The sequence below is a fragment of the Tupaia chinensis genome, unplaced genomic scaffold, assembly GCF_000334495.1.
Source record: "Tupaia chinensis unplaced genomic scaffold, TupChi_1.0 Scaffold000217_1, whole genome shotgun sequence".
NCBI lineage: Eukaryota > Metazoa > Chordata > Mammalia > Scandentia > Tupaiidae > Tupaia > Tupaia belangeri.
In genome coordinates, this window is record NW_006159692.1 from 1,842,371 (window position 1) to 1,853,718 (window position 11,348).

Here is an 11,348-nt window from a genome sequence, read left to right on the forward strand (position 1 = left end):
TAAGCATGGATGACTTTGTCCCAAAAGGAAACATCTTTATCTTGCCTTCCCCCTCAATGGCATTTTCAAATAAAATGTTGTAGCAAATGAACATCTCTCCTACATATTTTTCTGAGGAAAGAATGTTTCTGAAGCCCAAGGTCATGCATCCCCAGCTAAAGAAACAAAGATATCAGTCACTTGCATTGAGACCTATAGAGATGGTCCTCAAAGTCTTTTCCATGCAGGAAAAAGGACAGATTCCCAAGAGCAGGCAATGAGCCAAATTTTTTTTAAAAAATTTATTTAATTGTATTTATTATTATTTTTATTTTTAAATTTGCTACAGGGTGCATGTGCTCACCAAAGACAGAAAAAGAGAGAAAGAGGGAGATAGAGAGAGGAAAAGTGAGAAACCAAGTCACCAGGTCCGGGACTTGAACTGTGGTTGACCATATGGGAGTCCAGCGCCTTAACCAACATGCCACCTGTCAGCCCCAATGAGCCAAATATTGACAGCTTTGTGGATTTTCAAACAAGCCATCTGAAACTCAGAAGAGTTGGGAATTAATCCTCAGATTTTGCAGTTTGTTAGCACAGCTGAATGCAATTTGTGGAAAGCTTAAAGCAGCACATCAAGATCCCAGCCACGGGACCAGCAGTTGGCATAATGGCTATGTCGCTGGACTCCCATGTATTAGACAGCCGCTCCAGTCCTGGACCTGGTGGCTTAAACTCACACCGGGCACATGTGCATGTGTGCCCAAGATCCTGAGAGGAGAATGGAGGAGAAGGGATTGTGGCGTGGCCATCCCCCCTGGGGGGATGATTTCTAGCTCTCTGGTCTCTCTCTGTCTCTCTGGCAAGAGCACGCACCCTATAGCAAAAACCTCTCAAAAAAAAAAAAGAGAGATCCCAGCCACTAGGCTAACCCATTAGCCTAGAGGTTAAGGGACCTGGATTCAACATGGCTGAACACAGTTCGAATCTCAATCCAGGAGATTTCAAAGCACACGGGGCACGTGTGTGTGTGTGTGTGTGTGTGTGTGTGTGTCCCAAATCTGATAGAGGTGGAGAAGGAATTGTGGTGCGACCACTCCCCATTAGGGGGTGCTTTCTTCTCTCTCTCTCTCAAAAGTGTACACACGCTCTGGAAATTTAATAAAAAAAGATCCCAGCTTAGTTTGCTATGCACCAGTGGTCACAATCTCAAATGCCTAGAGGAAGCAGTATGAAACACAAAGGAGGAAAGTCCTTGCCTAGATGTAAAGTAACAGAAGGATAGGGTGGTGGCAAAGACAACCGCACATATTTCAAATTCACCCCCAGCCGCCGTTACTGTTTGGTAATGGCAACCAAGCATTGCTAGACGATCTATTGTTTTTGAGAGCCAGAAATCCAGATTTTTATGTGAAATCTACCAACCGTTAAATGCCAGCAGACAGTTTAGCATTTAGAAAATATACATTGGCTGCCAACAAAACACACCTGTGGGCTGAATCTGACTTCCTTATTACCAATTTTTCTTTAATTGCCAGAGGGCACATGTGCTCACCAGAGAGAGACAGAGAGAGGGAGAGGGAGAAGCAACTCCAATGGGGCCTGGCTATGCTGCACTCTCTCCACTTCTCCACCCAGTTGGGATTCTGGGCACTCACACATGTGTGCCTGGCATGATTCTCAAGCTGTTGGGGCTGGGACTTGAACCATGATGGGCCATGTGGGATCCGGCTCCCTTAACTACTAAGTTACAGAGCCAGATGCATAATAACAATTTTAACGTATGTATTCTAATGTTTATCTCTGTAATGGGTTTTAAATGATGACAAATCTGAAATATCAGATCTAGCAAACATGAGATAAAGCTTTAGCTAATTTGAACATCATCTTGTAACTAAGGCATGCTAGCAAACATTTCACAGCCACCTCTGGGAATACACGCCCTGGTTTGTAATATTTACTCGTGTCTGTGGTGCAATCAGCCCCACCATGGCCAGTTTCTAGTCACCAACACAATGTCACTAAAAGTAGGCTTTAGAAGGATAAAAGCATGGACTCTGGTTACCGTGGGAGTGGCTCCAGCACCCCACTGCTTTCAGCTCTGCTTAGCACTTTTAGAGTATGTGTTCAACCAATTCCTCCACCATTAAGTTAAATTTAAGCCACTCCCCACACTTAAAAACAACAAGCCTAGATTTGCCCAAAGCTATAGCTCTGTAAATAATGAGAGCTAGAAAAAAAAGGTATAGCTCTCATGGTAGAGCTTTGGGCAAGGAAGCTCTTATTACCCTTTTTGTAGATAAAATACATCACTGGAGAGCAATAGATTACTGACCTACCTGGGATCCCAAGATTAGCAAGTAGGGGAAATGGTAAAGTAGAAAACTCTTTAGAACAATTTATAACTATAAAAAGCTAACACCGCTTTGCCTAGTACCAAAGTCGTCCAAGCAAGTATGGGTATAGCAGGGTTCTCAAACTTTAGGAGCATCAGAATCATCTAGAAGGTTTGTTATAGTACAAGTTACTGGGCCTCACCTCTAGAATTTCTAACTGCATTCAAGCACTATCCCTGGTGATGGCTGAGCTGCTGGTGCTAGGGCCACACTGAAGCCTGGGCCACATATGGAGGAGCATGGAGGAGCACAGTACTTGAGGCTGAAGAGCTGGGAATGGGTGCTTTCCCTCGCCCAGGGCAGGTGTTGGATGAAGTCACATACTCTCTCCACTAGCTCTTTTACTGTCTCCCTGCAGGGCTGTTTTTCAAGTAAAAAAAGAGAGTTGTGTGAAACTGCTTTGGAACTGGAAAGCACTGTAGACTTGAGTTATAATTACTCAAGATCTTATCTCAAGGAGAAATGCATGGCTCAATGGTAATAACTGCTCAGGGGAAGCTGGAACCCACATGGAGATCACGGTTCAAATCGCTGGTCTGGCTACACTGAAAATGTGCCTCGTATATGCTTGAGTGCCCAAGGTCTGATGCGCTGGAGGAATGGAGGAAAGGGGCCGTGGCATGCCTAGAACCTACTGAGGGGCTCAAACCTGTTCCTTTCTCTTTCATTCTCATATGTGTGCACACTAGCTCTATCATAAATAAAGAAAAAAAAAAGAAAACTAAAGAAAAGCATTGAAAAATCCATTTACAAACTGAAGACTAATTTTTAGAGGACATTCAGTGACTCCTTATATACTAATACTAAAAAAATATGACTCTTAAGCACAGGCATGATCAACATACTTTTTAAAAAAGTTTTTTCCACATGTGCTAGCTGGAGGGAGCGGGAGAGAGGTAAAGTGAGAAATCACCCCCCCCAATGGAGGATGGCCACACTGCAATCTCTTTTTTTCCATTATTCTCTTGGGATCTGGGGAATGCACACGCACACACACTCAGCATGGTTTTTAAGGTGCCAGATCCAGGACTCTAACTGCAGACAGCCACGCAGGGGTCCAGCACCCTAATCAGCACATCACTTGCTGGCCTGTTCAGTATACCATCTTAAGAGGGCTTCCTTATGTTCTTTAGTTCAGCCTGTCAAAACCTATGAACTAAATAGCTAACTAACTGACAAAATAAATAAGCCTGGTAGAAAGTGTCCCAAGAAGGGACCAGGCAACCATGCAGAGGTAGCCTGCAGTGCTCTGCAAGGCTGACCCTGTGACCTGGTCTCAGGTCCCCTGTACACCAGGCACACAGCTTCCCAGGATCTGAGGCTGGCAGAGGCTAGTGGTGAACCATGGCGTTACGACTCAGCTGGAGTGCTGTCTCTGTGTGTCTCTCTTTCTCATGGACAAAATAAATAAACTTAAAACAATAACAAAAACAACCAAAAAAAGAAACTTTATTTTTTTGAGAGGTTTTTACTATAGGGCACGTGTGCTCGCCAGAGAGAGAGAGAGAGGCAGAGAGATAGAAAGTGAGAAATCACCCCCCAGAAAGGATGGCCACGCCGCAATCCCTTCTCCTCCATTCTCTTCTCGGGATCTTGGGCACGCACGCACACGCACCCGGTGTGAGTTTAAGCCACCGGGTCCAAAACTCGAACCTTGGTCAGCTACAAGGGAGTTCAGCGAAATAACCATTATGCTAACTGCTGGCCCCGAAAGAGGTTTCATACCTACCCCTTGGAAGGATTCTATGAACCTATCCCAAATAATGATTTTACTCACCAGTGGCTGAGAAATGAGTCACAAAATTGTGTGTCAGAAATGAAAAAAATATGTGTCTGTACGATATTTTACACTTCCCAAGGTGCTTTTCCTGACACTGGATCCATAAATCAAATTGGAAGTGGCAGAAAAGGTTATCTTACTAAATCAAGAACAATTTGCATATAAAATAGTTGCTTCTGAATTCCAAATTATACTCAGGGTTCTTTTCTTTTCACAAAGGACACTGAGAGAGACCTGAGAGAGACATGAGAGAGACGAATTTCAAGCATGTTCGGAATGAGAAATGTCACAGAACCTCAAAGACAGCTTTTTCCTTTCCCGACTCAAAGCTGAAAGTGGTCATCTATGGGTGATCGAAGTGTCAAGCCAAAACATGATGGAGAATGGCAGTGTCTGACAGGCCTGAACAGGCCAGCAGGTGTGGTGGTTAAGGTGCTGGACTCCCAAAACTCATGCTCCTGCAACATCACAGATCAGTTCCTTGGGTTAATAATACAAACTAATAAACACTCTAGAATAGTCTCCTCAGATTTGCATATCCAAAATTACTGTACCTTCTTCTAATGATGTTTCCACCATGACTAACTTTGTTAAGCTCTTCCCTTGGAGACTTGTGGCAAAAGAAAGACCAGTTCTTTTTTTTTTTTTCTTTTTTTGGAGAGATTTTCACTGTAGGGCACGTGCGCTCGCCAGACAGACAGAGAGAGACATAGAGACAGAAAGCGAGAAATCACCCCCCAGGGGGGATGGTCACGCCGCAATCCCTTCTCCTCCATTCTCCTCTCGGGATCTTGGGCACGCACGCACACGCTCCCAGCGTGAGTTTTAAGCCACCGGGTCCGGGACACGAACCGCGGTCGACTACGTGGGAGTCCAGCGACATAGCCATTACGCTAACTGCTGGTTCCGAGAGACCAGTTCTTAAGGTCTCACACAAGGAAAAAATGTGATGGAATGCAATCAGAAAATCCTTTCCTCTGCCCTAAATCTCATGCCAGCAGAATAAAATTGTTGCTAATCCTATTTTTTCAAAGGATAGGTCTTTTTTCTTTTTCTTTGTTAAAGTCATTAGAAGAGTTGCTTCTAATTTTTAATTAATCTTTACTTTGGAATAAACAAAACTCAAAAGTATCTATTGTAATTATGAGAGGCATGGGGCAGAAAGGATGATTTTTCTGTTTTTCGTTTTCTTTTTTATTTTACCAGAGAGCATGGTGCTCATTGGAGAGAGAGACAGATAGGGAGAGAGAGAAAGACAGAGAGAGAATGAGTGAAGAAGCACTCCCGTGGGGGATGGCCACACTACAATCCCTTCTCCTCCATCTGGCCCTCCTTTTGAGTGAGAGAGAGAGGGGAGCACCCTCCATAGGGTCTGGTCATGCCAAGATGCCCTTCCTACAGTCTTCCAGCCCAGTGGATCCTGGGTACCTGCGCACATGCCTGGCATGCTTCAGGCTAACTGGACTGGGGGCTTGAACTACAGTTACCATAAGGGATTTAATTTCTCCTGAGCATCACTTAACCACTGTGCCATGAGGCTGGCCCTCAGAAAGATTTTTTAAACTCTTTCTACAACAGCTGTGTTGGACTGTAGGAGATGGTGGTCAACAGTTCCTCATGATTTTCACTTGTTGGAAGAACTTAAAAGAAGGACAAAAAGGAGTAGGTGATGTTATGGTTGGCTGGGGACTTGAAGATGATGAAGATATGACACAAGGTGGACAGGCATGATTATTGGGCCACCGAGGACAAATTATGAAAACAAAAGTAAAGTAAAATGTGTAAAGTAAAATGCGGACCTAAATACTCAAAAGCTCCTCCATCAGTTAGATTTGTAATGAAAATTAATATAAATGGAATAAATAATTCCAGTGGGATGGTGGATACATGGAGCACACCAGTGTTAGCAAAATGGCAAAACTTTCATAGCATTAAAGTCTTCCTTCAAGAGCTACAACATCTAATGATATCCAACGAAAATATGAAGCTTCCACAGCCATCAGAAAGACAAACACAGAACAATTAATTCTAGTGGATCTCGAATGTATCTTAAATCAACAACCTTCTACTCATAGAAATGTCTTGATTAAATATCACAATGCAAAATACTCACACATTAAGTAAAATAATTCCAGTTGGTAAACTTGACTGGAGATTTGTAAGAATATATTTAATATATGTTTTCAGGTAACAAGATGAAGAATGCAGCACGTTTTTCTTTTCTTTGTTAAGGCACTGTCATTTAAACATAAGCCTGAAGTACTTGAGATAGAATTTGAGTTTTCAAGATGAAAACAACTTGAGATAGAATTTGAGTTTTCAAGATGAAAGGGGGCAGGAAGTGTCACATGGCAGTGTTTGTAAGCATGTATGTTTCTGAAAAGTAAAAAATCCCAAGAAGGAATAACAGAAATGGCATGCTTTATCCATCTTGCTTAGTGAAAGAGCTTCAGTAAAAATTGTTTAACGTAACAAGTACAATGGATATTGTCATAAACTGTGTTAATTTTTTTTAAGAGAAATTTTTGCTATAGGGCATGTGTGCTCACTGGAAAGACAGAGGGAGACAGAGAGACAGAAAACGAGAAATCAACCCCTAGGGGGAGGGCAATGCTGCAATCCCCTATCCTCCATTCTCCTCTCGGGATCTTAGGCACACACGCACGCGCACCCAGCATGAGTTTAAGTCACCGGGTCCAGGACTCGAACTGCAAACGACTATGTGGGAGCACAGTGATGTAACCATTATGCCATCTGCTGGCCCCAAACTGTGTTAATTTTTGAAGCAGTCTGGGTGTTGATTACTAGGAGCATCAAAAGTATGTTCAGGATTATTTTGATACCTATATTTATAATAAAAAATGTTGAGGGTTGTATTGATGAATTTCTGTTAAAAGCTATTCTTGTGTGTTACATGTAACAGACATAGTTAATCCTATTTACAGTTTTGTTTAACAAACCATGCATTCAAGTTTAAGTAAAGTAAACAAAAAGGAAAAAGATGTATGGATATGTGATTTTGAGATTAAAGTTAGTATTAAAATGTAAATAAAATGTAGAACGTGTAAAAAATAATTCCTATCTACAAAGCTGTATTATACCAAAAACAGTGCTTTTATACGATTACAGAACCTTACATGTATGTGTGTACACTGCTCTATTGTTGTCAAATTGTTTGAAGCATACACTGGTGTATATTGATCCTTTATAGCTAAGTAAGCATCTTTAATTGTGCATGTGTGCCCAAAACCCTGAAAGGAGAATGGAAAAGGGACTTTGGCATGGCGATCCCCGCAGGGGGTAATTTCTCACTTTCCTTCTCTCTGTCTCTGTTGAATGCACATGCCCTATGGCAAAAACCTAAAAAAATTTTTTTTCTATTCTGAAAAGGGGTTGGCATTTGGATTTAGGAGGCCTAAGGGCCTTAGCACTCATTTTAAGTCTACCTAAAACACCTTTCCCAGGTTCCTAATGATTCATTCTGTTGCTTCGTTGGGTCTCAGCGCCAATGTTACCTCATGTCACAGAGACCCACCCAATACTCCCTGCCTGTAATTTTCCTTTGTAGATTTATCACCATTTGATACATTCTATATTCACTTACTGACTTAATTGTTGACTATCTTCTCCCACAAGAATATAAGCCCAAGGTGGGTAGGGGCTTCGTTTTATATAGTACTTGGCACCTAGAAAAAGCACAATAACTCATTTGAGTCAGTGAACGAATGCTTGGAAAGAGATGACAAGACCGTCTCACAAACTCTGGAATGATAGAACTCATCACTTATTACACTCACATGAGCTATGGGAAGAGATATTTCTCAATTCTGCTTCCACTTTGGCCAAGATTAAGCATGGAACCAAAAGGCAACCCATGAAATTTTCTTTTAGAGAAGACACCCTGTACCAGTTATCAGCTGGCTCCAACAGCCTGCCCAAAGGACAAAAGGCTTATCTAGGCTGTAAAGGGGTATGATCTGTCTCCTTTCAGAACCTTGAGAAATACGCTTGCTCCTGGCCAACACAGATTGAGTAACTTTCCCTCCGGGACATACATTACTCCAGAAGAGGAGTGGAGGCTTTGAAGGAGTTGCATAAATGCTCCAGGTCACCTGTGTTCACCCCAGGCTCTCTGGTGCAGATGAACTGGGTGTCCTTGAGAGACAGGAGAGTTGATAGCGCTGGAGGTAGCTTGACATTTCCTTCTGTATCAGAATTGAGCCAAAGTCCCAACTTTTACCTTGGGGACACTACGAGAGCCTCTCACTCCTCTTTAACCTTGAGCCTCCTCACCAGTGAACTCAGTTATGCTGAGCTTCTTCCTCTCCAGAAGTCACTTTCCGTTCCAATGTCCTACAAACCTTCCGTCTTCTACCCTACTGCCACCTTTTTGCAGATGATGAAACTGAGGCACATAGGACAAACAGGACCTATGTTAAATGCAGAAACAGGATCACAATTCAGGGTCGATGTTTTTTCCACTATGGACTTAAATTTTCTCTTGCTCATGGGTCTCAACCTTGTCAGTTTCAAACTTTTTGATCATGGAGTCTCTTGGTGGGAAAAAGATTCCCTGGGTGGTTCAAGTATGTGGTGGTGTCAAACTTTACTGCTAGGTAGAGAGAATGGACACAGAAGAAAAAAGCCAAAACCAGAAGTGTCCCTTAGGACATTGCTTTGAGACTCAGGTGCCAGTTTCTGTAGAAACTACTCACTAAATTCATGAGGTAAATGGTGTTATTATTATTATTATTATTATCTTGGACAGGTTTTTGCCATAGGATGCGTGCGCTCGCCAGACAGAGAGAGACAGAAAGACAGAAAGCGAGAAATCACCCCCCCAGGGGGGATGGCCACACCACAATTCCTTCTCCTCCATTCTCCTCTCAGGGTCTTGGGCATGCATGCACACGTGCCCGGCGTGAGTTTTAAGCCACCGGGTCCCAGATGCGAACTGCAGTCAGCTATATGGGAATCCAGCAACATAGCCATTACACTAACTGCTGGTCCTAATGGTGTTATTTTTAATGACAAAAATAAAATTAGCATTCATAACTTTATTAAATATCGTGAATAATACATTGATTCATTAAATTATTCATTAATGACAGATTTAATAGTAAGACTGGATTACATTAGTTCCTTGACAAAATAACACTAATTTGCGCCACAGATTTTAAGGAAATTTTACGGTTTGAGGTATTTTACTTACTGTATTTTCAATTCTATGATAAAACTAATCCCTGGGACAGCTGGTGGCCTGGTAGATAAGACTGGAACCCACATGGTCAACTGCATGGTTCGAGTCTCAGAATAGAAGGCTTGAAAGACATGCCAGGTGTGTGTGAGTGCTCAAAATTCTGAAAGGAGAAATGAAGAAGGGGTTGCAGCATGACCATCCCCCATTGTGGGGGTGCTCTCTCTCTCTCTCTCTCTCTCTTCAGCTCCCTCTCTCCCCCTCCCTTCCTCTCTAAGCGATCTAAGCGAGTGCAGAGTGAGTGTCTCCTAGCCATTGAAAAACAACCACAAAGAAAGAAAGAAAGAAAGAAAGAAAGGAAGAAAGAAAGAAAGAAATTCTAAAATATTCTAACTCTTCCAGAGGAGTGCACGGTGCTCCCTAGCAATTGAAAAACAAATGCAAAAAAAAAAAAAAAAAAAAAGAATCCTAAGATATTCTAACTCTTCTTTCTATTATGTTCAATCACTTTTTTATCTAGCTCCCTTTGTTGTCCAAAATGTATCTACCTCTGTTGTTCTCACTTTATTCTTTTCCATGGCTAGATAGTTCAGGGATTACTATCTTGACCACAGAATATGGGGAAATTGGAACACACAGATGTTAAGAGATTGCTAAACAGAGAAACTCTGGACTCCATGTGGCCCCTTCTTACCTTCCATTCAGCCATGCTTGTCAAATCTGGGTAAGCAACGCAGAGCTGGCATGCACGGCCCTCAGGATACAGCACTGCCCTGATCTGCAGAACTGAACTCCCTAAATGGTTCACTAGTGAAGGGATTCACCCATAAATGGCAAAGATTTCATTTTTGTTTGTAACCAAAACTTCCAAATGACACAAGACAAAAAAGAGATTTATGAGAGCAAATACATAGAGATAGAAGTAATAGTCAACAGATCTATGAAACTGGCATCAAGATTATGTAGTAAAGAGTCTGTGGAAAACTCTGAGATACTTCAAGGAAAGTTTCATATCATCTTGTCTTTAGTGTATTAGGTAGCAGAGATTGTACCAGAAATGATGATGACGACTAATACAAACTGAGTACTTACCGTCTAGTACATACGATTTCATTTAGTCCTTCTAGGGTACTAAGTGCCCAGTAGATATCTCTTTTAATCCTTCTTGTAATAACCCTATGCAAAAGGAGCTATTTATTTTATTTTATTTTATTTTATTATTTTTTCAGTACGAGCTATTTTTGTTCTCACTTAGGTGAGGACTCTGAGGCACAGAGAGGTGACATAAACTTGTCCACACTCCCTAGGCTAGTAATATAGTTCTTAGGCATGAGATGCCATAACTGTGGCCATGTGAAGGAACTCTTTTTTGGAGAGAGATATTTTTTACTATAGGGCACATGTACTTGCTAGAGAGACAGAGAGAGAAGAAAAAGCGAGAAGTCACCCCCTGGAGGAAATGGTCACTCCACAATCCTTCTCCTCCATTCTCCTCTGGGGATTTGGGACATATATGCACAGGTACCCAGCATGAGTTTCAAGCTGCCAGGTCCGGGACTCGAACCATAGTCGCCCATGTAGGAGTACAATGCCTTAACAGCCATGCCACTTGCTGGCCCTAAGGGTTGTGTTATTTATTCATTTATTCATTTAAGAGGCTTTTGCCATAGGGTGCGTGCGCTCGCCAGACAGAGAGAGACAGAGAGACAGAAAGCGAGAAATCACTCCCCAGGGGAGATGGCCACGCCACAATCCCTTCTCCTCCATTCTCCTCTCAGGATCTTGGGCACGCACGCACAAGCGCCAAACGTTTTAAGCCACCAGATCCGCGATGCGAACGGCAGTCGACTGCATGGCAGTCCAGCAACATAGCTATTTAGCTATAGGGTACATGTGCTTGTCAGAAAGACACAGAGACAGAAAATGAGAAATCACCCGCCTACCCGGGGATGGTGGTGGGGGGGATGGCCACACCACAATCCCTTCTTGTCCATTC

The 11,348-nt window shown here is 42.5% G+C and overlaps 1 protein-coding gene across 1 annotated transcript in view; it reads right to left on the reverse strand.

Annotated features, from left to right (window-relative positions):
* The window catches only part of PANK1 (pantothenate kinase 1), a gene marked incomplete in the record, with an annotated part of 78,613 nt that overhangs the window by 23,003 nt on the left and 44,262 nt on the right, over positions 1-11,348 (reverse strand).